Source organism: Pseudophryne corroboree, chromosome 6, assembly GCF_028390025.1.
Source record: "Pseudophryne corroboree isolate aPseCor3 chromosome 6, aPseCor3.hap2, whole genome shotgun sequence".
In the NCBI taxonomy this organism is placed as follows: domain Eukaryota; kingdom Metazoa; phylum Chordata; class Amphibia; order Anura; family Myobatrachidae; genus Pseudophryne; species Pseudophryne corroboree.
In genome coordinates this window covers 120,988,215-121,011,810 of record NC_086449.1, presented here as the reverse complement: position 1 = coordinate 121,011,810, position 23,596 = coordinate 120,988,215, and positions in this window count along the sequence as shown.

Genomic DNA, 23,596 nt, shown 5'->3' with positions numbered 1-23,596 from the left:
ATAGAGGACATTAAAACAGACACAAACCATCGGGAAGTAGCAGTATCGGTACTGATGGATGGTTTAAAAGAGTCATTGAAGACTAGGGTACAGACCACGCAACCTTGTTGGCGAGGTCTGTCTGTGGCTACTTTGAGAGAGGCTGCTATTGATCACGACAGGAACATCACTAGACACAGGGAGTCGCAAAGTGATAAATTGATGTCAGTAAGTATACAGGCGCTGACCACAAGGCAGCCTGCGTATGTACCACCGAATCCTGTGGGTAAGTCAAGTGTAATAACATGTTTTTCTTGTAACAAACAGGGACACTATGCACGAGACTGTAGAACAAAGAGTGTACAAAGATCTTTTCAACCCCCTAGACAACGACACGACACACGACATTGGGAGCAGGGTCCACAGAGGCGGAGTTTTGAGCCACATACAGGGGAAACAAAAAGATACCCCCCGAACAGAGATTGGCATGCCTCTGGTAGTTCCCAGCTAACTCCCTCACAAGTAGTCGCTGCCAGCGGGATTCAGGGAGGTCAGCATACCCAATAGGGGTGTGGCCATACCTGTAATCTGCAGCCAGTTAAATTGATTGCCAGTCTTGGAAGTGAACCAGAGATTGCAATCAATGTAGCTGGTAAAACCTTAAACTTTCTCGTAGACACAGGGGCGGCCAAGTCAGTGATAAATTCGACAGTGGGCATGAGAACCACTGGTAGGACAGTTCCAGCCATGGGAGTAACAGGAGTAGTCCAGCACTACCCTGTTAGCAAACCAGCTGAGATTACAATAGGGCCTTTGCATACCAAGCATTCGTTTTTGCTAGCTGCATCGGCACCAACCAATCTCCTGGGAAGAGACTTACTATGTAAAATGGGTTGCGTCATTTATTGTACTCCTGAAGGTGTATTCTTGGACATTCCTGAGAATCACGCTCAGGAAGTACGAGACATGTTAGACTCTCCATCAAAATTAATGTCACATCCCATTATGACAAATAGGAATCCATCCCAAATAGAAGAGATGACATCTCAGATACCAGAGTCACTTTGGACAAAAGATGGACAGGACACTGGATTAATGGCAAACGTAGCTCCAGTAGTTGTACAAGTAAAAGATGGTAGGATAGCTCCAAAAATCCCACAGTATCCTCTGAAGCCAGAGGTGGAGTTAGGAGTTTTCCCAGTAATAGAGCGCTTGCTACAACAGGGCATTCTAGTAAGAACGTCCAGCACAGCAAATAGTCCCATCTTCCCTGTTAAAAAGAGTGGGGGGAGGGGTTACAGGCTAGTGCAGGATCTAAGGGGGATTAACAAAATAGTTGAGAGTCAGTTCCCCGTAGTGCCTAATCCAGCTGTCATCCTAATGCAAATTCCTCCCACTGCCAAATTTTTCACTGTTATTGACCTCTGCTCCGCATTCTTTTCGGTACCTCTGCACCCTGACAGCCAATATTTGTTTGCATTCACATACAGAGGAGTCCAATACACGTGGACTCGGTTACCCCAAGGTTTCATAGATAGTCCAAGTATATTTTCTCAGGCTTTGCATGATTGTTTACAGTCTTTCCAACCAGACAGTGGATCAGTATTGATACAGTATGTGGACGATTTATTACTGTGTTCAGATTCACTGGAAGCATCTCTGAAGGATACGAAACAGCTCCTGTTTCATCTTTCAGACACCGGACACAAGGTGTCCAAAGACAAGTTGCAATTATGCCAAGCTAAGGTAAAATATTTGGGACACTGTCTAACACAAGGACTGAGACACCTGACCGCTGATAGAATCCAAGCAATTAGAGACATGACACTGCCACAAACCCAGCAACTGATCAGGACGTTTTTAGGAATGTGTGGGTATTGCCGTAATTGGATCCCAGGGTTTTCCATATTGGCGCTACCTTTGCAGGAAATGGTCTCCTCAAACAAACCTGATAGGATCTCGCATACAGACGAATCCGAAACAGCATTTGAGAGACTCAAACAGTGCCTAACGCAGGCGCCAGCACTAGGTATGCCAGACTATGGGAAACCCTTTGAACTATACGGAACAGAAAGTGCTGGTTGCGCAGCAGGTGTACTAACCCAAAAACACGGTGATGCCAGCAGGCCAGTTGCATACTACAGCGCTCAGCTAGACACGGTAGCACGATCCCTCCCCACATGCTTGCGTAGCGTTGCGGCGATAGCATTGCTAGTGACAAAAAGCGAAGATGTCGTGCTAGGCCACAACCTCACAATCCATACACCACATGCGGTATCTGCCCTATTAAATTCTGCCCAAACCAGACACGTCTCATCAGCGAGGTTTACAAGATGGGAATTGGCACTAATGGCCCCAGTAAACATCACCATAAGGAGATGCAGCGCATTAAATCCTGCAACATTTCTCCCAGGTGTGCCTGGTCAGACACAAAGGGTGGAAGGTGAGAGTGATGGGGAAGGAGGATTTAATACAAAGGAAGATACACATGATTGTATGGAATATTTGACCCAAAATTTTACCGCAAGGCCTGACATCAGTGACAATCCACTGGAAGATGCAGAACTCACGTTCTACACGGACGGTAGTTGTCATAGACAGTCAGACTCGGGAGATTTGTGTACTGGATACGCAGTCGTAGATGACCAAGACACCATAGAAGCGGAACCGCTAGGTCCACCTCACTCAGCCCAGGTTGCTGAACTGGTCGCCCTAACCAGAGCATGTGAATTGGCTAAGGGTAAGTCAGCCAATATCTACACCGATTCTAGATACGCCTTCGGGGTAGTACATGATTTCGGAGCCCTATGGCGCCTCAGAAATTTCATGACGGCAGCTGGTACACCGATAGCGCATGCAGCTTATATAAAAAGGCTTCTAACAGCGATACAGGAACCCGACAGAGTGGCTGTTATCAAATGTAAAGCACACACATATAGTCAAGACCCGGTATCACTTGGTAACAGCCGAGCAGACGAAGCCGCAAAGCTTGCAGCTGCTACCCCCATACAGACAGACACCACACAATTGATGGTATTTAATACCATCAACACACAGAAGTTGTGTGAGATGCAGAATTTGTGTTCCACACAGGAAAAGGCAGTCTGGAAGGCAAAGGGATATGGCCAGGAGTCCTCAGGGCTCTGGACGGATGGACATGGTAAACCAGTGGCCCCCAGGACGTACCTTCCATGTCTGGCTGAAGCAGCTCACGGGCTGACTCATCTAGGCAAGGAGGGGATGTGCAAATTGGTAAGAGCATACTGGTGCGCCCCAGGATTCTCCTCTCATGCGGGTAAAAGAGCAATGTCATGCCTTACCTGTCTGAGAAAGAATATTGGAAAAGCAATACCTACAGAACCATCCCATATCCCACCTGCCGGCGGCCCTTTCCAGGTAATACAAATTGACTTCATTCAATTACCCCCATGTCGAAATTTGAAATATGTACTTGTTTGTATAGATGTTTTCTCGAATTGGGTCGAAGCATTTCCAGCAGCTACAAATACCGCTATGTTTACAGCTAAGAAAATTGTGCAGGAATTTGTATGTAGATATGGTATCCCTAGAATCATTGAAAGTGATAGGGGTACCCATTTTACCGGTGATGTCTTTCAAGGAATGTGTAAATTAATGGGTATTGATAGCAAGCTGCACACCCCGTACCGTCCACAGGCGAGTGCGAAGGTCGAAAGAGTGAACAGCACTATTAAAAATAAATTGAGTAAAGTAATGGCAGAGACAGGATTGACGTGGCCAGAAGCTTTACCCATTGTTTTGTATAGCATCAGAACCACTCCCAGGTCCCCTCTTAACCTGTCCCCTTTTGAAATTCTGTTTGGTCGACAACCGCATGTCATGATTAACCCTCAGGATGATTTGAAATGTAACAATGAAGTGACTGTAAAATACTTGATTAACATGAGTAAGCAGTTGAGGAATCAAAATGATAATCTGAAGTTGGTGATTCCTGATTTACCAGATAGTAATTGTCATGACATTGAACCTGGGGATTATGTAATGATACGAAATTTTCTACGCTCAGGTTGTCTTATTGATAGATGGGAAGGACCATACCAGGTCTTATTGACTAGCACCACAGCATTGAAGGTTGCTGAGAGAGAGACTTGGGTCCATTCATCCCACTGCAAAAAGGTTGCTGATCCAGAGAAGTCCCGTGATAAGGAACAGACGGTAGAGGTTGTATCACTGGAGTGTCTGTTCCAGGAGGACTGAGGCGGCACCTGAGCCTTGAAGACCGAAAGCAGTTGTTGACCCCCTTCTCCCTTTTATTGTTTTCTCCACTTCCCATCCCCTCTCCCTTAAAAATTTCTTTTTCCCCCTTCTCATTCTTCTCTATTTCCTCCTCAAAGATGGACTTGCCCCAAGAGACTGTGATCCGGATTTTGATGTTAACCATGATGTTGACCAGAGCAGTCTGTTCCGGCGAGAGTACCATAGAGGTCGAGAGAGGTTCTGGAATGGGTTCCGATTATGATGATGGAGGCGCAGTTTTCCAAGATCAACCAAACCAACAAGCAAAGGCGAGTATCAGAAAACGATCCGATAGAAGAAATTGTGATGGATTGTTAGCTGAAGAAAACTGTATCTGTAGGCTCTGTGACAATCTGATTGAGGATGGGTGCATAAAGAAATGCCAATCCAGTTTTAATATCCATATGGACCGGCATCCATTGAGTGACTATCACTCCTTAGTGGGTAACGTATTAAACCAAACAGATTGTTGGGTATGCTCTCAAGTACCTCAGGGTCATAGCAAATCAGGGCTAGTACCATTTCCTTTAACGTTAGGGGAGGTACTTGAGTTAAATGGTGGGAGACCGGTGGACCGGAGGTTTAACATCTCCAGCCCTCCTAGTTTGAAGCTCCACCAATACCATGTGGATAGGTCCCTCTTATGTTTTAATATCTCCAATCCCCGTAAGCCGGGAAATTGGGAAGTGTCATGGAGCAACCTTACCATGACCTTTTCACACAGAGCAGATAGAATGCCTACAGATACAGAGCTTGTACGCCACATAGCCAGTAGAGGAAAATCTTTCCGGTATCGATATACCTTAGGAAATAGGATTACTAGAGTTGGAGAAGTATCACCAGGATACTGTGCACATATCGTACAAACCGATACGTGCATTAAGCAGATGGAAGAATTAGGGTCAGGAGAGTTCACCTGGAAGGTGTGTAATATGGTAATGTCCTTCTCTGTCCCATATGTTCTCCCCGATGATGCATATTTCATATGCGGGAGAAAGGCGTACAAGTGGCTTGCCCCAAACTCTGGAGGATTGTGTTATATTGGAAAAGTATTGCCTGAAGTGATGACTGTAACACATGACAAAATGAAAGACATACACCGTGGTGCCCAAGCTCCTTATACTCACACTCATTACGAGCACCGAGTTAAAAGACAACTGTGAGAAAGGTTAGAGCATCCGGCCTCTGATCTTATCCATGAATCCACCGGGATTCAGGTTCTGGTAGCGTTAGATTTCACTCGCACCGCTCGAGGAGTGATGAATTATAGATACATTTCCGCACTCGCCAATTTGTTAGATAATATCACTGAAATGTATGATGACACGTTCAGATACACTGGAAGAGAACTTCAAGCTTATAAAACAGAACTAGTTCAGCATAGGATGGTTCTTAATTATCTTACAGCAGTAACAGGCGGATATTGTGTTACATTGGCAACACAGTACGGCATAAAGTGTTGCACGTATATCACAAATAGCACCGAGGATCCGGTAGAGGTCATAGACCAAAAGATGGACGATATTCTCCAATTGAAGTGGGAATTTCGTCAAAAACACAATCTCACCCTTGCTGCTGTAGGTAATGAGCTGACTGGTTGGGTGTCATGGTTGAACCCGCGAAATTGGTTCTCCGGTTTAGGAGACTGGGCTCAAGGAGTCATAATGGATGTTGGAAAGTTTCTACTATGTATCTTAGGTGTTGTTATATTTATTGGATTGATATTTAGATGCGGGCAGGCTTTAATGAGGTGCAAACAAAGTACAAGAGTGATGAGTTTGAGGAGTGAGGAAACTGTAATTAACCTGGATTTGATTTATGACCCAATGATAGAAACCAGGATGTGATGAAAAATGCGATTATACGGTCCGTTTCTTTCACCTGTTTTTCTGCTTTTCTCCAAGATACAAAGACCCCCTTGGACGAGGAAGTGACGAGACGCTATACAGACAACAGACAAGCACCAAAGATGAAGTTTTGACCACTTGAGAAATGGACATTTGATGAACTTTGCCATGGATCCCCAGTTTCCCTAGTATTTTTAAACTCACGCTAGCCCAACATTTTTTGTAAATCTGATGGCACTGACAAAGCTATTTGCTCATGCCCAAGGAGCAATACAGCGCAAAGAAGACGACTCTCAACAGATACCGAACAAAACTTCAACGACAGATGTACATTTACCTGACATAGAATATCATTGCATTCCCCATAAGTGTTCTTTATCTTCATCTCTACAACCCTCAGGTAATAACACACATAGTAAAGGGAATACAGGCACAGATATCAGCAATCACATATTCCCCCATTCATGTATCATCAACTAAAATGTGCTCCCCATTTTGTTCAAAATCCGAAAAGAGCTCGGTAAAGTTTGACAGCCCATCCACAGACCCGTACCACGGGATAAGAAGGAATTCAAATGTATACTTCGCAATACCTCGAAGCTTGATTTACAACACGTACGGCACGATGATACATGACCCTCCAAACATGGACTCATACACACATGCTTCTGCTATCACACTAGGTCATACCCTCTTCACACCTACTCCTCTCTCCTCCCTCACCCAACCATGGAAATGAATTAACCCCTGACATATATTTTTCTCCTTTTGAAATGTTTTAGAAGGTGGCAGTTATTATTGACTGCCAAAGGGTGGACTGTCAAAGTCAGAAAAATATCCCTATACACGCTGCCATATTTGCACCTCATGCTGGTCCGTGCTGCGCATGCGTGCGCTTTCCCGTGATAGCGCATACCCGCTGATGCGTGCACCCGCTCGCATTGGTATGCGTATTTACGGTAAAGAGTATGTAGTCGTAGCATGCGACCCAATCGTTACATATTTCCACAATTAATGTAGTTTGTAGATCATGGTCCCTTTGATAGATTCTGAAAGTTTGGTTAATATAGAATGTCCCTGACTGGAGGAATCCCTCTTTGTATTGTGCGAAGGGTCTAACAGGAATCATACAGCAGTGTTTGGTACCCATCGGAAGAGTATTTAATTAGCAATATTCCGGTGTTGGTTTGGAGCGTATTAATCGCTCGTGCGAATAGTTATGGACATAAGAAGTTTATGTCCATTACTATTATTTACGCATACTCAGGTATGCGGCGGGAAACCTAGTTTCCCACCCACCTGAGCTGTTTGAAATCGTCACAGCCCACCTGTATGAATCACCCTATGACCTTTTGTTATAGTGCGAAGCCGAATTCCTGTGTCCAATGGACGATCAGATTGTAGGGACCATTAGATTGCATTGTGTGTGGGGCATAAATAGGCAGGCCGACCACATCCAGCTCTCACTCTTCAACGGTTCTCATTGCTGAAAATCGGGTGCTGGATGTCCAGGCGCATGCGATCGTTTCCCCTAGTGCGTAAGTTTCACTCCGTAATCATATTGTCTTACTGTGAGCCAATCTCTCTCTCTCTCTCTCTTTCCGTCTCTCTCTCTCTCTCTCTCTCTCTCCTTTCTCTTTCTCTCGTATCTCCCATTGACTAGTATTGTACTGTATTAGATCAGCATAGTATTGTATTGTATTTCTTGTATAGTTATTTGGTTAGGAAGTCTCTGTTATATTGTAGTGTATCATTTGTACTGTGATTCTTTTTGCAAGTATAATAGTCATAATACAGATAATAGGCTTTGGACCCTAAACCAGTATCTGTGTATTTCCTATAGTTTTAAGTGTTCACTTGAGCGTCGGTGACGCTCAAGCAGCTTTGTAGTTAGTCAGGTTACACAAAGTTGCACTTACACCCTGTATTCACATTAAGGTATTCTGTGTATAAAAGGTATAGCGTTGTGAGCGTCTGCGCCGCTGGTGATCTCCTCGTGGTCTCGAGCGTCCGCTACGCCATAGCGAATCATTACTCTAGTCATCACCAATAACGTGCTGTCCTGTGATCACTGGGCCGTGAGCGAACGTGACGCTTGAGCGTCTCGCATACGGCTAAGCGATCGTTACGCAACAAGCGTACCCTTACGGTACTTCTTAAGTAAACAGCGTACTGTGTTCTTAGACTTCATTAAGGGTTGTTTATACGACAAAGGAATTTAACATTGTCAAGGGGCACACAGTGCTGGGTATATATGTAACGTCCAGTTATCTCCTGACTGCAGATTATCAGGACAGGGGCCCACAGTGCTGGGTATATATGTAACGTCCAGTGATCTCCTGGCTGCAGATTATCAGGACAGGGGCACACAGTGCTGGGTATATATGTAACGTCCAGTGATCTCCTGACTGCAGATTATCAGGACAGGATCACACAGTGCTGGGTATATATGTAACGTCCAGTTATCTCCTGGCGGCAGATTATCAGGACAGGGGCCCACAGTGCAGGTATATATGTAAAATCCAGTGATCTGCTGACTGCAGATTATCAGGACAGGGGCACACAGTGCTGGGTATATATATAATGTCCAGTGATCTCCTGATTGCAGATTATCAGGACAGGATCACACAGTGCTGGGTATATATGTAACGTCCAGTGATCTCCTGACTGCAGATTATCAGGACAGGGGCACACAGTGCTGGGTATATATGTAACGTCCAGTGATCTCCTGACTGCAGATTATCAGGACAGGGGCACACAGTGCTGGGTATATATGTGACGTCCAATGATCTCCTGGCTGCAGATTATCAGGACAGGGGCACACAGTGCTGGGTATATATATATGTAACGTCCAGTGATCTCCTGATTGCAGATTATCAGGACAGGGCACACAGTGCTGGGTATATATATATGTAACGTCCAGTGATCTCCTGATTGCAGATTATCAGGACAGGGCACACAGTGCTGGGTATATATGTGACGTCCAGTGATCTCCTGGCTGCAGATTATCAGGACAGGGGCACACAGTGCTGGGTATATATGTAACGTCCAGTGATCTCCTGACTGCAGATTATCAGGACAGGGGCACACAGTGCAGGGTATATATGTAACATCCAGTGATCTCCTGACTGCAGATTATCAGGACAGGGGCACACAGTGCTGGGTATATATGTGACGTCCAATGATCTCCTGGCTGCAGATTATCAGGACAGGGGCACACAGTGCTGGGTATATATGTAATGTCCAGTGATCTCCTGGCTGCAGATTATCAGGACAGGGGCACACAGTGCTGGGTATATATGTAACGTCCAGTGATCTCCTGGCTGCAGATTATCAGGACAGGGGCACACAGTGCTGGGTATATATGTAACGTCCAGTGATCTCCTGGCTGCAGATTATCAGGACAGGGGCACACAGTGCTGGGTATATATGTAACGTCCAGTGATCTCCTGGCTGCAGATTATCAGGACAGGGGCACACAGTGCTGGGTATATATGTAACGTCCACTGATCTCCTGGCTGCAGATTATCAGGACAGGGGCACACAGTGCTGGGTATATATGTAACGTCCAGTGATCTCCTGGCTGCAGATTATCAGGACAGGGGCACACAGTGCTGGGTATATATGTAACGTCCAGTGATCTCCTGACTGCAGATTATCAGGACAGGGGCGCACAGTGCTGGGTATATATGTAACGTCCAGTGATCTCCTGACTGCAGATTATCAGGACAGGGGCGCACAGTACTGGGTATATATGTAACGTCCAGTGATGTCCTGACTGCAGATTATCAGGACAGGGGCACACAGTGCTGGGTATATATGTAACGTCCGGTGATCTCCTGACTGCAGATTATCAGGACAGGGGCACACAGTGCTGGGTATATATGTAACGTCCGGTGATCTCCTGACTGCAGATTATCAGGACAGGGGCGCACAGTACTGGGTATATATGTAACGTCCAGTGATCTCCTGACTGCAGATTATCAGGACAGGGGCACACAGTGCTGGGTATATATGTAACGTCCAGTGATCTCCTGACTGCAGATTATCAGGACAGGGGCACACAGTGCTGGGTATATATGTAACGTCCAGTGATCTCCTGACTGCAGATTATCAGGACAGGGGCACACAGTGCTGGGTATATATGTGACGTCCAATGATCTCCTGACTGCAGATTATCAGGACAGGGTCACACAGTGCTGGGTGTATATGTAACATCCAGTGATCTCCTGGCTGCAGATTATCAGGACAGGGGCCCACAGTGCTGGGTATATATGTAACGTCCAGTGATCTCCTGGCTGCAGATTATCAGGACAGGGGCACACAGTGCTGGGTATATATGTAACGTCCAGTTATCTCCTGGCGGCAGATTATCAGGACAGGGGCCCACAGTGCTGGGTATATATGTAACGTCCAGTGATCTCCTGGCTGCAGATTATCAGGACAGGGGCACACAGTGCTGGGTATATATGTAACGTCCAGTGATCTCCTGACTGCAGATTATCAGGACAGGGGCACACAGTGCTGGGTATATATGTAACGTCCAGTGATCTCCTGACTGCAGATTATCAGGACAGGGGCCCACAGTGCTGGGTATATATGTAACGTCCAGTGATCTCCTGGCTGCAGATTATCAGGACATGGGCACACAGTGCTGGGTATATATGTAACGTCCAGTGATCTCCTGGCTGCAGATTATCAGGACAGGGGCACACAGTGCTGGGTATATATGTAACGTCCAGTGATGTCCTGACTGCAGATTATCAGGACAGGGGCGCACAGTGCTGGGTATATATGTAACGTCCAGTGATCTCCTGACTGCAGATTATCAGGACAGGGGCGCACAGTACTGGGTATATATGTAACGTCCAGTGATGTCCTGACTGCAGATTATCAGGACAGGGGCACACAGTGCTGGGTATATATGTAACGTCCGGTGATCTCCTGACTGCAGATTATCAGGACAGGGGCACACAGTGCTGGGTATATATGTAACGTCCGGTGATCTCCTGACTGCAGATTATCAGGACAGGGGCGCACAGTACTGGGTATATATGTAACGTCCAGTGATCTCCTGACTGCAGATTATCAGGACAGGGGCACACAGTGCTGGGTATATATGTAACGTCCAGTGATCTCCTGACTGCAGATTATCAGGACAGGGGCACACAGTGCTGGGTATATATGTGACGTCCAATGATCTCCTGACTGCAGATTATCAGGACAGGGTCACACAGTGCTGGGTGTATATGTAACATCCAGTGATCTCCTGGCTGCAGATTATCAGGACAGGGGCCCACAGTGCTGGGTATATATGTAACGTCCAGTGATCTCCTGGCTGCAGATTATCAGGACAGGGGCACACAGTGCTGGGTATATATGTAACGTCCAGTTATCTCCTGGCGGCAGATTATCAGGACAGGGGCCCACAGTGCTGGGTATATATGTAACGTCCAGTGATCTCCTGGCTGCAGATTATCAGGACAGGGGCACACAGTGCTGGGTATATATGTAACGTCCAGTTATCTCCTGGCGGCAGATTATCAGGACAGGGGCCCACAGTGCTGGGTATATATGTAACGTCCAGTGATCTCCTGGCTGCAGATTATCAGGACAGGGGCACACAGTGCTGGGTATATATGTAACGTCCGGTGATCTCCTGACTGCAGATTATCAGGACAGGGGCACACAGTGCTGGGTATATATGTAACGTCCAGTGATCTCCTGGCTGCAGATTATCAGGACAGGGGCACACAGTGCTGGGTATATATGTAACGTCCAGTGATCTCCTGGCTGCAGATTATCAGGACAGGGGCACACAGTGCTGGGTATATATGTAACGTCCGGTGATCTCCTGACTGCAGATTATCAGGACAGGGGCACACAGTGCTGGGTATATATGTAATGTCCAGTGATCTCCTGGCTGCAGATTATCAGGACAGGGCACACAGTGCTGGGTATATATGTAATGTCCAGTGATGTCCTGACTGCAGATTATCAGGACAGGGGCACACAGTGCTGGGTATATATGTAACGTCCGGTGATCTCCTGGCTGCAGATTATCAGGACAGGGGCACACAGTGCTGGGTATATATGTAACGTCCAGTGATCTCCTGGCTGCAGATTATCAGGACAGGGGCCCACAGTGCTGGGTATATATGTAACGTCCAGTGATCTCCTGGCTGCAGATTATCAGGACAGGGGCACACAGTGCTGGGTATATATGTAACGTCCAGTGATCTCCTGGCTGCAGATTATCAGGACAGGGGCACACAGTGCTGGGTATATATGTAACGTCCAGTGATCTCCTGGCTGCAGATTATCAGGACAGGGGCACACAGTGCTGGGTATATATGTAACGTCCGGTGATCTCCTGACTGCAGATTATCAGGACAGGGGCACACAGTGCTGGGTATATATGTAACGTCCAGTGATCTCCTGGCTGCAGATTATCAGGACAGGGGCACACAGTGCTGGGTATATATGTAACGTCCAGTGATCTCCTGGCTGCAGATTATCAGGACAGGGGCACACAGTGCTGGGTATATATGTAACGTCCAGTGATCTCCTGGCTGCAGATTATCAGGACAGGGGCACACAGTGCTGGGTATATATGTAACGTCCGGTGATCTCCTGACTGCAGATTATCAGGACAGGGGCACACAGTGCTGGGTATATATGTAACGTCCAGTGATCTCCTGGCTGCAGATTATCAGGACAGGGGCACACAGTGCTGGGTATATATGTAACGTCCAGTGATCTCCTGGCTGCAGATTATCAGGACAGGGGCACACAGTGCTGGGTATATATGTAACGTCCAGTGATCTCCTGGCTGCAGATTATCAGGACAGGGGCACACAGTGCTGGGTATATATGTAACGTCCATGCAAGTTTGCACATTAGGGGTAATTCATGTGGTTGGAGTAGCTTAGTCCGTCACAAAGTACTTATCGGTACTTTGCACAGGTGCAGAACCTGTTCTGCCACGACAGACACAGGACGGCATCAGACTGTCAGTGATTGACAGTCTGATGCTGTTTGGGAGCGGGGAGGGGGCGGCCACCATTGCAGGGGAGGGGAAAGGCCAGGATATACATCAGAGGGAGGAGATTTCCTGGCCTCTATGTAGCAACTGCAGCTGGCTTGTGCAACCACATGGGTCACGCAGCCGGCCAATAGTGTCAGAGATGATACGATACTGCGTCCTAGGGTGCAGTTCGTTTGGATCAGTAATGCAGCAAGAGGCATGAAGTCTCCTGCTGCATTACCATATTAGAGCTATCGTTGCTGCTTCTCTGTAAGCAGCAGCAATAGCAACTCCAACCGCATCTGAATGAGGGCCCTTATCAGGACAGGATCCCAAAGCACGTTATTAGGCATGGATCACACAGATCTCTCCATAATTGGTTATCAATTTGTTTTATTTGACCACCAGTGGATAACTGACATCATAAGAACATTCCTGCACACCCCAGGACTTTTACACACACTTACCATTACGTGGACTGCACCTATAAATATCCATAGCTGTGCACCTCTTTATATTCCCATACACGGATACACACACATACACATATTCTTCCTTATACTGTACATACCAGAGACAAATGTTAATTATTAGAGCTCTCTTCTTGTGAGGTTTGCTTCTGTTGCTATGGTAACTCGAATGTATTTACCTCACTTTTCCTGTGTGAGGCCAACCAATCATAAATCTGGATTCTGCGTCTGGTTCCTCAACCATGTAAACCATTTACCAAGCACAGACAATCTGTGAAAGTATGTGTTTGGTTATGTATTTTCAATTATTAGCTATTTATATTTAAGAATAGATAAACACCTCTTGTATATAAAACTACAGCGGTCAGCTGTCACAAAACCTGTTTTCTAAGGATTATTTTATTATGATCAATAATCACATTTGTCTGAAATATCACAAATGAATAAACTGAAGGTTATTTAACTAGTTGACTTCCATTGTACTTTGGGGCTGATTCAGATCTAAGCGCAACTAGACGCAACTGTGGCCACTGTGTGTGCTTGAAAAAATAAACGCAGATCTCCGCCTATGTTCAGATTCGGCTGCCATTACGTGGCTACACCGCTTCTATACATCCGCTTGTGAAGCAGCTGTCATCACTATAATGTTTAAACGCATATAATAAAACCATATGGTCAGGCTTGTCTGAAGTCTGTAGCCAGGAATGAAATGATCTCCTTCTGTGCCGCTTGCCACATGGGACCTGTAATCAGGATGTGCCTCACAAAAGAGTTTTCAGATAATTGAACTGATGCAATAGATCAGAGAAGAGGAAGATGTGCATCCTCACAGTAATGGAGTACGAGTGAATCTACTGTACTGAATCTTAGGAGTGGTTAGTAATATTAGGTTCATGAATGAGATTCTAAATGATCAGGCAATACATTTCATGAGTGGACTGATCCAAGTCCTCTGGTCCATCGCAGAATGAGCCAGCTCAGTACTGCCCCCTTCTACCTACAAGTGGATGGCGTGAGCAGTTCAGTGGTTCTCTAAAGATGGGTATTTGTGACTTCAGATAGGGTAATTAGGAGAACAACTTGCCACGCCTCCTATTTATCAATGACAGTCACTCCCACATCATCTCCAGCTCACTTTATCCTTGATAGCCACTCACACTCCATCTCACTTTATCCACAATAGCCACTCACACTCCATCAACATCCCACTTTATCCCTGATAGCCACTCACACTCCATCAACATCCCACTTTATCCACGGTAGGCACTCACACTCCATCAACATCCCACTTTATCCACGGTAGGCACTCACACTCCATCAACATCCCACTTTATCTCTGAATAGCCATTCACACTCCATCTCCATCTCACTTTATCCACGACAGCCACTCACACTCCATCAACATCCCACTTTATCCACGATAGCCACTCACACTCCATCAACATCCCACTTTATCTCTGAATAGCCATTCACACTCCATCTCCATCTCACTTTATCTACGACAGCCACTCACACTCCATCAACATCCCACTTTATCCACGATAGCCACTCACACTCCATCAACATCCCACTTTATCCATCATAGTCGATCACACTCCATCACACTTTATTCTTGATAGTCACTCACACTCCATCTCCATCACACTTTATCCACAATAGTCACCCATACTCCATCTCCATCCCACTGTATCCATGATAGTCACTCAAACTCATACTCCATCCAACTTTATCCATGATAGTCACTCACATGCCATCCCACAGTATCCATTCTAGTCACTCACACTCCATCCCACATTATCCAAGATAGTCATTCACACTCCATTTCCATCCCAGTTTATCCATGATACTAATTCACACTTCACCTCCATCCCAGTTTATCCACGATAGACACTCACACTCCATCCCACATTATCCACGATAGACACTCACACTCCATCCCACATTATCCACAATAGACACTCACACTCCATTCCACATTAGCCACAATAGACACTCACACTCCATTCCACATTATCCACAATAGACACTCAAACTCCATCCCACTTTATCCATGATAGTCATTCACACTCCATCTCCATCTTACTTTATCGATTGTAGTCACTCACACTCCATCTCCATTCCTCTTTATCCTTGATAGCCACTCATGCACCATCTCCATAACAGTTAATCCACGATAGTCTCTCACACTACATCTCGATCCCACTTTATCCACAATAGTCACTCACACTCCATGTCCATCTCACTTTATCCACAATAGTCACTCATACTCCATCTCCATCCAACTTTATCCATGACAGTCATTTGCACTCCATCCCGCAGTATCTATTATAGTCACTCACACTCCATTCAACTTTGGGCCTAATTTAGACCTGATTGTAGCAGCAAATTTGTTAGCAGTTCGGCAAAACCATGGGGGTCATTCCGAGTTGATCGCTCGCTAGCAACTTTTTGCTGTGCTGCGATCAGATAGTCGCCGCCTATGGGGGAGTGTATTTTCGCTTTGCAAGTGTGCGAACGCTTTTGCAGCCGACGACACAAAAAAGTTTTTTGCAGTTTCTAAGTAGCTCTGGACTTACTCAGCCGCTGCGATCACTTCAGCCTGTCCGGTCCCAGAATTGACGTCAGACACCTGCCCTGCAAACGCTTGGACACGCCTGCATTTTTTCAAACACTCCCAGAAAACGGTCAGTTGACACCCACAAACGCCCTCTTTCGGTCAGTCGCCTTGCGATCGGCTGTGCGAATGGATTCTTCATTAAATCCATCGCCAAGCACCGATCCTCTTTGTACCCGTAAGGTGCGCCTGCGCATAGCAGTGTATACGCATGCGCAGTTTTGGCGAGATTTAACCTGCTCGCAGCGCTGCAAAAAGTTGCTAGCGAGCGATCAACTCGGAATGACCCCCCATGTGCACTGTGTGTGTGTGTGTGTGTGTGTGTGTGTGTGTGGGGGGGGGGGGGCAGATTTAACATGTGCAGAGAGAGTTAGATTTGGGTGGGGTGAGTTAAAACTGAAATCTAAATTGCAGTGTAAAAATAAAGCAGCCAGTAGTTACCCTGCACAGAAACCATATAACCCACCCAAATCTAACTCTCTCTGCACATGAATATCTGCTCCCCCTGCACTGCGCATGGTTTTGCCCATCTGCTAACTAATACATTTGCTGCTACGATCAGGTCTGAATTAGGCCCTTTATCCAAGATAGCCACTTGCACACCATATCCATTTCAGTTTATCCATGATAGTCACTCACACTCCATCCAACTTTATCCATGATAGTCACTCACACTCCATCTAACTTTATCCATGATAGTCACTCACACTCCATCCAACTTTATCCATGATAGTCACTCACACTCCATCCCACATTATCCATTATAGCCACTCACACTCCATCTAGCTTTATCCATGATAGTCACTCACACTCCATCCCACATTATCCATGATAGTCACTCACACTCCATCCCACATTATCCATGATAGTCACTCACACTCCATCTAACCTTATCCATGATAGTCACTCACACTCCATCCAACTTTATCCATGATAGTCACTCACACTCCATCCAACTTTATCCATGATAGTTACTTACATGCCATCCCACAGTATCCATTCTAGTCACTCACACTCCATCCCACATTATCCAAGATAGTCATTCACACTCCATTTACATCCCAGTTTATCCATGATAGTAATTCACACTTCACCTCCATCCCAGTTTATCCACGATAGACACTCACACTCCATCCCACATTATCCACGATAGACACTCACACTCCATCCCACATTATCCACAATAGACACTCACACTCCATTCCACATTAGCCACAATAGACACTCACACTCCATTCCACATTATCCACAATAGACACTCAAACTCCATCCCACTTCCTCTTTATCCTTGATAGCCACTCATGCACCATCTCCATAACAGTTAATCCACGATAGTCTCTCACACTACATCTCGATCCCACTTTATCCACAATAGTCACTCACACTCCATGTCCATCTCACTTTATCCACAATAGTCACTCACACTCCATGTCCATCTCACTTTATCCACAATAGTCACTCACACTCCATGTCCATCTCACTTTATCCACAATAGTCACTCATACTCCATCTCCATCCAACTTTATCCATGACAGTCATTTGCACTCCATCCCACAGTATCTATTATAGTCACTCACACTCCATTCAACTTTGGGCCTAATTTAGACCTGATTGTAGCAGCAAATTTGTTAGCAGTTCGGCAAAACCATGGGGGTCATTCCGAGTTGATCGCTCTCTAGCAACTTTTTGCTGTGCTGCGATCAGATAGTCGCCGCCTATGGGGGAGTGTATTTTCGCTTTGCAAGTGTGCGAACGCTTTTGCAGCCAACGACACAAAAAAGTTTTTTCCAGTTTCTGAGTAGCTCTGGACTTACTCAGCCGCTGCGATCACTTCAGCCTGTCCGGTCCCGGAATTGACGTCAGACACCTGCCCTGCAAACGCTTGGACACGCCTGCATTTTTTCAAACACTCCCAGAAAACGGTCAGTTGACACCCACAAACGCCCTCTTTCGGTCAGTCGCCTTGCGATCGGCTGTGCGAATGGATTCTTCATTAAATCCATCGCCAAGCACCGATCCTCTTTGTACCCGTAAGGTGCGCCTGCGCATAGCAGTGTATACGCATGCGCAGTTTTGACGAGATTTAACCTGATCGCAGCGCTGCAAAAAGTTGCTAGCGAGCGATCAACTCGGAATGACCCCCCATGTGCACTGTGTGTGTGTGTGTGTGTGTGTGTGTGTGTGTGTGGGGAGGGGGGGGGGGCAGATATAACATGTGCAGAGAGAGTTAGATTTGGGTGGGGTGTGTTAAAACTGAAATCTAAATTGCAGTGTAAAAATAAAGCAGCCAGTAGTTACCCTGCACAGAAACCATATAACCCACCCAAATCTAACTCTCTCTGCACATGAATATCTGCTCCCCCTGCACTGCGCATGGTTTTGCCCGTCTGCTAACTAATAAATTTGCTGCTACGATCAGGTCTGAATTAGGCCCTTTATCCATGATAGCCACTTGCACACCATATCCATTTCAGTTTATCCATGATAGTCACTCACACTCCATCCAACTTTATCCATGATAGTCACTCACACTCCATCTAACTTTATCCATGATAGTCACTCACACTCCATCCAACTTTATCCATGATAGTCACTCACACTCCATCCCACATTATCCATTATAGCCACTCACACTTCATCTATCTTTATCCATGATAGTCACTCACACTCCATCCCACATTATCCATAATAGTCACTCACACTCCATCTAACTGTATCCTTAATAGCCACTCACACTCCATCTTCATCCCACTTCATTCATGATAGCCACTCACACTCCATCTCCATCCCAGTTAATCCACAATAGTCTCTCACATTCCATCTCCATCTCAGTTTATCCATGATAGTCACTCACACTCCATCTCCATCTCAGTTTATCCATGATAGTCACTCACACTCCATCTCCATATCAGTTTATCCATGATAGTCACTCACACTCCATCTCCATCCTATTTCATCCATGACACTCCATCCCCCATCCCACTTTATCCACGATAGTTACTCACACTCCATCTCCATCCCATTTTATCCATGATAGTCACTCACACTCCATCTCAGTCCTCTTTTATCCATGATAGTCACTCACACTCCATCTCCATATCAATTCTTCATTTTGATCACACCCTATCTACCTCCTTCATACTGTGTCCGTGGTAAAGCCTCACCAATTAATTGATTTTTATCCAGTTTATGTTATTTCAGCCTGTTGCATATGACCCATGACAGTACTGCTGCTCCATACTACTTTATCAAAATAACTATTGCCACTTTCCACCTCACCCTAGCCACTCCTATTCCAACTTTTTTACTCCAGGATGGCTACCTTAACTCCATCCCATTTTTTCTATGATCCTGCTAGTCCATCTTACTTTATCTAAAATAGCTACTGCTACTCAGGTTCTTTCCCAAGGTATCCAATAATGGAATAACCACTTCCACTCCACCCACCTTATTCATGATAACTGTTGCCACGCTATATGCCATTATCCAGTATAGATACTCTGGATACCCATCCTTCCTGCTTTATCCATCCTACTTTATACCCACTCATAACTGTGTCACTAATAGCCGCTGCCACTTAATCTGCATTCTTCTATATCACCTGACTATATCCATGGCAGCCCCTCCATCAGCTTTCATGGGCATGCTCAATTCTATGTGGGTGTGGGTGAAATCACAGAAACAGAGCATCAGTGAATATCTGGATCATCTTGCAAAGAAGGGCAGGGGCCTCAGGATGGTGGGAAGAGAGTAGGGGACCCGCATGAAGCCTCCGTTGCGGGCCCCCTCCTCTCCAGCAGCAGTAGACTCTGGCATAATGCCAGAGTATACTGTGCATGCACAGGTCTCCAGAAACATGGCGTCCTTGCCTTGTTCCCGGGGACACCTCCAGTGCGCATGTGCAAATCACTCGGGAATGGCAGCTGTGGCTGTTTTCTGAGTGATTTGTGCCCGCACAGCAGGGCCTCCATCGCGGTTATGGCTAAAACCAAGTAGGGGAAAGGACCTCTGACATCACCAGGGGGAGGAGTAAGGCGCGAACACCCAAAATGTACCCTCATGGACTTCGCTTCACTTGCCACGCTAAAGGTAGTAGTTGGTAGCATGGATAGTGAAACAACTATCCTGCCGTGCTAGCTCCTCCACCTGACATCAGAGGTCCTTTAGCCCACGTGGTTCTATCATCTACCCCGCCAACGTAGGACTCCGGAGGGGTAAGTAAAATATATGGGTGCAGTGTGTGAAGTGTGGGCCCCCCTGGACCCAGGGACCCGTATGCATCGCACACACTACAGCCATTACAGAAACGCCTATGGAAGAGCAGAATAACAATGGGAGCATGTGTATGGATTCTACAGGACTCAGAGGTGAGGGGACCAAGTTGGCAGACTCCAAGGCCCCTGTCCTGCTCTCTGACTGTGCATGTGTTGGATTAAGATCCTGGTCTCCTGTTTTTCAGAGCAGAACTGGAGCCTGGGAGGCTAGGCCTCTACCCAAGTTTGGATTTGCGACTTGACAATGCACTCTTTTGCACCTCAATGGTGGACCAGCAGTGCCTGATCCTCCTTCAAAGTTTGCTCATGCAAAATTGCCAGGCCCAGCAATTACAAATTTGTCCCTTATCAGCCACTGTTTGTCACAAAACGGAAGTTTACAGCGCTTCCCAGTCGCACTTCAACCTACCTGCGGTGGGGTCCGGGGCGCTGTCTGCCGCTTGCTGGTCCATCCGGCGTCCCACTCTGTCGGTCACGGCATCCATTTTGGGGTAGTTGGGCTTTGGCTCCTTCCTGGCCTGCTGCACCTCGGTCCGCTCTGGGGCCTCGCCTGGAGTGCTGCATGTTGCTTCCTGGTCGGCTGGCTCTGCGGAGAACTCTCCAACCAGGTAGTGTTTCCCTGACATGTGATCCCTTCAGCCTATCACCAGAGAGCAAGGGGTATATATTCCAGCTCCAAGCACTGGGAAGCTGTCAGTGCTTTGTTGTCCTCAAGCCTGTAGAGAGCTCCTTTAATCTCCTGCTTAAATAGCCAGTGCATTACTAACTTCAGCACTTCCTGACTCCTATCTCCAGTATATCTGCAAACCTGCACCGCTGGTTATCCTATCTCCAGTATATCTGCAAACCTGCACCGCTGGTTATCCTATCTCCAGTATATCTGCAAACCTGCACCGCTTGTTATCCTATCTCCAGTATATCTGCAAACCTGCACCACTGGTTATCTCATTTCCAGGATATCTGCAAACCTGCACTGCTGGTTATCCTATCTCCAGTATATCTGCAAACCTGCACCGCTGGTTATCCTATCTCCAGGATATCTGCAAACCTGTGTAAGAGGGTGGTGGCGGTGCGTGTAGTGCCTGCTGCCGTGCAGGTGTAGGTTCACCACTTACCAGGCGCCGCACTCTCTCACCTTCAGGTACCGGAACCTTCAACGGACCTGGAAAATCTTCAGCCGGACCCGGACACGATGACCTAGGAGGAAGAAGATTGCTGAGTGCCGTCCTTCTGACTGTGGACCGAAACGCCCTCCGGAACTGAGGAAAATAGCACTTTCGGGCTAGGTGAGGGTCATCCCAGGCGTATGCCTCAGAGCCCGAATTTCACCTATTGGCACTCTCGCACCAGGTGGAAATTCTACCTTGCACCGGTGTGCAAGGCTCACCGTTCGCCCTGAAGGAAGGGAGACAGATAGGGACAAACACAGAAGAAACACACAAACGGATGTTACTCACCGTCCTACGTCTTGTACTCCGATCTTCTCCACTTACAGGTCCCTGTAAGGAGGCAAAGAGAGAAACAGCCGTGCATGGCCTAACTCTAACCTAGTGTGCATCCGCTACACTAGCTACATAAACATAGCCCTCAAACTGGCTCGAGTGTGGGTGCTGCAACACAAACTATGCACAAACTCTAAAACAACATTTTGCCCTGCACGGTAACAACACACAGATCAGAGTACAACATCAAACGGTGCTGTTCCTTTAAATCCCTACCTGCACTCTGGGGGGGTGGACGCCGCACAGCCTACCCACCTCCTGTACCCTCCCTTATGTGGGGCTCAGGCCAAGCGAGCCTGCCTACCTATACACGTTGGGGTGGCCTGGGCCTAGCGCCCAGTGCCACCTTTATTCACCTTGGGGGCACTTATTTATTGGGCCTAGCGCCCCTAATTACACAGGCCAGAGGCCTGACTTTATCCCTCGGTCCTAGCGCCCGCCTAACTGGTCGCCCGTTGGGTGACCTGGGCCTAATGCCCTGCGTCACCTTATATCCCTAACCTTCAAAATACACTAGGGCCTAATGCCCTCTAATGTCCCACAGGCCTATTGCCTGAATTGCCCCTCGGGCCTAATGCCCGCCTATCTTGCACCACAGGCCTGACTATTCCTATGGGCCTAGTGTCCAAACTGCGCCCTCAGGCCTAGTGCCTGCCTATTAGGGCCACGGGCCGGGGGGGCCCGACTACACGTGGCCACGGGCCAGGAGGGCCCGACTAAATGCCCACAGGCCGGAAGGGCCTGACTGTGCCCACGGGCTTAATGCCCGAACACCCGGTGGTCTAGGGAGGGGCGGGTACAGGGGCACCTGAGAAGGGCCTACCTGTCCCGCGGGGAGAGGCACCAGGGGGGAGCTTCGTCAGCTCTCTTCCTTTCCACCCCTGGTGACCTCTCCGGCGCTCCTTTTCAATCTTCGGCCGCTGGCCCGTCCTGGCCAGTGGCGCCGCCGTCGCCTCGCCGCGTCCAGCCGCCGCTGGACATCTTCTTTCCGGAGCCTGGAGTCTTCTGGCCTCTTCCGCGGCTACCGGAGCTCTTCAGCGCTCTTACGCGCGCTCTCTGTCTTCGGCTCCCGCCCGGCGTCTGACGTCAGACGCCGGGGGCGGGGCCTATGACGCAGCGAGCGCCGATTGGCCCACCGCGCCTGCCTCCGATTGGCCGGCGCCTCGCGAGCCGTGATTAGCTCGCGGACGGCGCCGGATTTCAAATCCCGCGGGCGGCGCTTTTCATTGGCGACCAGATTGGCGCCAAGTTTAAAACGCCACCACGCCGCCCGACTCCGCTGACAGTCTGGTGCAGGGAAATATCTGATCCCTGCACCGGACACCCGCCGCTGCCGCACTCCCTGCGCTGGGGACAGACAAGCTGCCCCAGCGCTGTCCACAGCAAGGAACTGCAGGGGACGCAGATTCCCTGCACACTGTTGTGGTGATGTGCCCTGGGACACAGGGCACATCTCTACATTTCCCCCCCCCCCCCTTTTTCCTTTGCAGTCCCTACAAAGGTCTCCACGACGTCCATTGTCCGCGGGTCAGGGAATTCCGAGGTCCCTCCGGCGAGGTTGTATTCGAGGGCCCAGCCCGGACAGACTGTGACCCCACATCCTTCTTC